The sequence below is a fragment of the Glycine max genome, chromosome 18 (genome assembly GCF_000004515.6).
Source record: "Glycine max cultivar Williams 82 chromosome 18, Glycine_max_v4.0, whole genome shotgun sequence".
Lineage (NCBI taxonomy): Eukaryota > Viridiplantae > Streptophyta > Magnoliopsida > Fabales > Fabaceae > Glycine > Glycine max.
In genome coordinates, this window is record NC_038254.2 from 43,651,798 (window position 1) to 43,656,751 (window position 4,954).

A 4,954-nucleotide genomic window follows, 5' to 3' on the forward strand; every position below is an offset into this window, starting at 1 on the left:
AGAAATTTGAAATTGTGACTTTCATATCCACAAAATATTTTAAATTGACTATTCAACCAAACAAATTGATTTTATTATCTATAAATTAATTTTCACGACTGGTCCAAAATTATGTGACCCCGATATAAACAACACCACACTGTAAAGCTGAGTGAAATAGAAATGGAAGTATTTCCTAAGTATGAAGCTAATTAATTTTCTGTAATAGAGCAATCACGCATATTTTCATTAACAATAAACGGGAAAAACATACAAATAATAACATATTGATATATAGAACGATATAAATATAATAAAAAATTGACAAAAAAGTTAAACAAAAGTATAAAATAATCTTAGCATAGGAGTAAATTTTAATTTAAAATATTTAAATTTATATGAAATTATAAGACCCACAAAATTATAATAAGTAACTCATAAATAAATAATTATGTAATGTAAATGGTCTTAGGAATTTATTAAAAAAAAAAATAAAGAGGTTGTTGCACTAACATTAGTTTAATATTAATCACCCAAACTCCCCAATTGATCATTATTTTTTTTATGATTGAAAATGAAAATTAAAACGTTAACTCATCATCCTAACATTTTTTTATCTCTAAAATTTATTTATTAATTCAATAATTTTTTGTTATACAGGTTTCAGCTAAAGTAACGTGAACACTATTCTTTCTGAAATATATAATAAAATTGTATATATATGAAATTTAGCCATTAAAAAAACTACATGAAATTGAATTGATCAAACACTCAACATGACTCATATATTAATCATAATCAAACCCGACTCCCTAAGAAAATTTTGTAAAACTTTGTCTATTTTGACAATGTTTGAATACAATATTAACAAAATACATTGTCTGAAAATCATAATTATGAAATTACAACTTTAAACTGTTAAAACAAAGTAATATAAAAATTTCTTCATCAATCAAATGGGGTCATCATCACTCCAATTTTGCTGCTTCTTGATTATCAGCTACCCTATCACCGGAGTCAGCTGATCTTTTGTCAAGAATTCCTGCCATTGCTACAACTAAACGCAAAAATGGGACGCAAACAAAAATTAACTAAAATAATCTATATTACTAATAAAATAATATTAAATCAACTAAAACCTAATAATGAGCAATAAAAATTATCTATATTACTAATAAAGAATAAATATAATTCAAGCTACGAATGTTGAGAGCCTCTGCATCAAAATGTAAATTGAAATCCCTGTGACCCAAAAAAAAACCATAAACAAAGAAGTCGAAAACTACTATATTCAATCATCTGACCATATAAATAAAGGATGACATATATGTGATAATAAAGCATGTCATATATTTGAAAATCAAAGTTGGAAGTGTCTAACTCAAAGGGATTGAACAAATATAAAAATATAACCCATTGAAATAACTTCAGTCAGCATTAAAGGAAAAAAAATATATAGGCAGAACACCCAAAAAAATTTAAGCTTTTGGGTTGCGAAAAATAAAAAACAAAAAAAAAGTTACCCAATGATCCAGATATAAACCCAAAATGCAATGCAAGCTGTAGAAGGCTCAGGAACACAAAAAAATTTAATTTTTTTGTAGTGCGAGAACTCAGAAAACAAAATAAAGGGAGAACACCCAAAAAAATTAAAGCTTTTGTCTTGCGAAAAATCATAAAACCCAAAAAAAGTCGGACATAGGAGAAGGCTGAGGTTCACAAAAAAAAATAAGCTTTTGTATTGTGAGAAACAAAAAAACAAACAAAACGTAGTCAGAGAATCAAAGAAAACAAACTTGTTTGAGATAAAAATCGAAGCTTTTTGTAGATAAAAATCACAGCTTTAGTGTCTTCTTCCACATTCTCTGCATACAATAGCAAACGTACTGTGAGAAGTCAGAAAATAAAATAAAAAAATTTAAACTTTTTGTAGTGCGAGAACTTAGTAAACAAAATAAAGGGAGAACACCCAAAAAAATTAAAGCTTTTGTCTTGTGAAAAATCATAAAACCCCAAAAAAATGGGTATAAGAAAGAATGAACATGTTTGAGAAGGCTGACGAAGACGAAAAAATTTAACCATAAACCAAAAAAACAAAGAAAATGAACCCATACACGTGGAGTTTTCAGATAAAACCTACAGTTGTAGTATGCTCTTCCACCTTCTCTGCATGCAATAGAGGCTGACTAAAAAAATGTAAGCTTTTGTATTGTGAGAAACAAAGAAACAAAGAAAACATAGACACAGAAACGAAGAAAACAAATTTGTTTGAGATAAAAATCGAAGCTTTTTGGAGATAAAAATCGCAGCTTTAGTGTTCTTTCACCTTCTCTGCATACAATAGCAAAGGAATTGTGAGAAGTTAGAAAACAAAATAAAAAAATTTAAACTTTTGTATTGTTAGAAGTCACAAAGAAAACGAACCTGCACTCAGATTTTTGAGATAAAAATGACAGCTTTGGTGTGTTCTTCCACCAAGAACATGATATAGAAATGCAAACCTGGATAGGAACGCAAATATGATATCGTTGTCATGGAATCTGAGATAAAAATCATAATTTTAGTGTAAAAAATCACAGCTTTAAATGTAAAAAAACCCAGAAAAACGCATAAAACAAATCTGTTTGAGATGAAAATTGAAGCTTTTTGGAGATAAAAATCACAGCTTTAGTGTTCTTTCACCTTTTCTGCATACAATAGCGAAGGTATTGTGAGAAGTCAAAAAACAAAATAAAAAAATTTAAACTTTTGTATTGTCAGAAGTCACAAAGAAAACAAATCTGCACTCACAGAGTTTTGAGATAAAAATGTCAACTTTGGTGTGTTCTTCCACCAAGAACACGATATAAAAATGCAAACCTGGAGAGGAACGCAAATATGATATCGTTGTCATGGAATCTGAGAAAAAAATCACAGTTTTGGTGTAAAAGATCACAACTTTAGATGTAAAAAAACACAGAAAAATGGGAAGAATGAAAAAATGGAAAGAAGGAACAGAGAATGGGGAGATAGCAATTAGGGAGAGAGAAACAAAGAAAGTGAAAATGGTAAAAATAAATGGCGCTTGGGATTTCTGAAGGAAGAGAGAAGGAAAAGGCCAGCAACAATAAATGAAAATTGTAAAACGCGTGCCACAATAAATGCTTGGCATTTCGGTTACCCAAGCGCATCGCGAGAAGGAAAATGTATTGGAAATGAAATGCATTAGAAACACATCGTTTTTGTTGGCACTGTAGCATGAGGTGACATTTTTAGGCGGGAATTAGAGCAACGACAGCTTGACACGTGGCCACTCAGGGCCTTGTTTGTATAATGATAGATGATTAGGACACCGAGTTGTTGACCTGAAGGCTTTGGCTGTTTTTGGTAAGTCTTCTCGGAGTAAGAACCTTTCTTTTCTTTCTTGCTTTAAGAAAAATGGTTTTATTCACATGTGGCCAGATGTGCTTCATACCATAAAACTAGTCATATTCCCTCTTATCTGTTCATATTCCCTCTCATCTGTGCAGTGGAAGAAAATGGAATATATTCCATAAAACTATTCATATTCACATGTGGTTTTGGGAATAAATATGCAATGTGAGCATTGACAGCAGGCTCGCAAAGAAATTAGCATGTAAAATATACGACTCAGAGCACACTGTTATAGTATTTAGCTATTGTTGCTCGTGGTTGAAATTTCACAATAAACGGTAAGCAATTGTTTGTGTCTTCCTTCTTTTTTTCCAAAATTCCTTATATATTTTGTTTGTATGATTATTGAATTTAGTTAAAAAAAATTTAGTAGAAGATTATTGAATGATTGGAAATAATACTGAGACCAGTGTAGAAGCAAAGCTTCATGATGAATCAAAGGTGATTCAAAGGTGTTTTGATGATAACAATGATGATAACAAAAGATGATGACAAAGGTGATGACAAAAAGCTCAAAGATCAATCAAAGAACAACTCAAGTGAATCAAAGATCAATCAAAGAACAACTCAAGTGAATCAAGAACAATTCAAGAGTTCAAGATAAGAATCAAGAAGAATTCAAGACTCAAGAAGAAAGTTTAGAGTCAAGAATCAAGATTCAAGGTTCAAGATCTCAAGAATCAAGATCGAGATTCAAGACTCAAGATTCAAGAATCAAGAGAAGGCTTAACCAAGATAAGTATGAAAAGCTTTTCTCAAAAATTGAGTAGCACATGATTTTTCTCAAAACATGTTTACCAAAGAGTTTTTACTCTCTGGTAATCGATTACCAGATTGTTGTAATCGATTACTAATAGCAAAATGGATTTGAAAAAGTTTTCAAATTGAATTTACAACGTTCTACTTATTTTCAAAAAGTTGTAATCGATTACAATGTTTTGGTAATCGATTACCAGTGCCTTTGAACGTTGAAATTCAAATTCAAATGTGAAGAATCACATCCTTTCACATAAAAGCCTTGTGTAATCGATTACACTGATTTGGTAATCGATTACCAGTGTTTGTTTCTGAATAAATCAAAAGATGTAACTCTTCAAATGGGTTTTTTGACTTTTTCAAATTGGTTTTAAGTTTTTCTAAAAGTTATAACTCTTCTAAATGGCCCTCTTGGCCAGACATGAAGAGTATATAAAAGCAAGGCTTTGATTTGCTTTTCAATACACTTTTTACACTTATTCATACAATCCTTTACAAGCCTTGAATCTCTTTGAACTTCTTCTCTTCTTTGTACCAAAAGCTTTCTGAAGTTTTCTGGTTTTCCAAACCTTGAAAACTTGTGCTATTCATCTTTTCATTCTCTTCTCCCTTTGCCAAAAAGAATTCGCCAAGGACTAACCGCCTGAATTCTTTTTGTGTCTCTCTTCTCCCTTTTCCAAAAGAACAAAGGACTAACCGCCTGAATTCTTTTGTGTCTCCCTTCTCCCTTGTCAAAGAATTCAAAACGACACAGTCTGAGAATTCTTTTGATTCTTCCCTTCCCTAATACAAAAGTGTTCAAAGG

At 30.7% G+C, this 4,954-nt stretch overlaps 1 long non-coding RNA gene across 2 annotated transcripts; it reads right to left on the bottom strand.

Moving 5' to 3' along the window:
• Nucleotides 1-742: 742 nt before the first annotated feature.
• LOC113000129 (uncharacterized) lies at nt 743-3,300 on the bottom strand. Of its 2 annotated transcripts, XR_005889787.1 has the most exons (4): nt 2,770-3,300; nt 2,404-2,666; nt 2,120-2,310; nt 743-1,844 (listed from the first exon to the last, which is right to left on the bottom strand). It is a non-coding gene; the product is annotated as an uncharacterized lncRNA (long non-coding RNA). The 2 variants fall into 2 exon arrangements; XR_003265416.2 differs by having other exon boundaries at nt 743-2,310.
• Between the last annotated feature and the right edge of the window lie 1,654 nt (nt 3,301-4,954).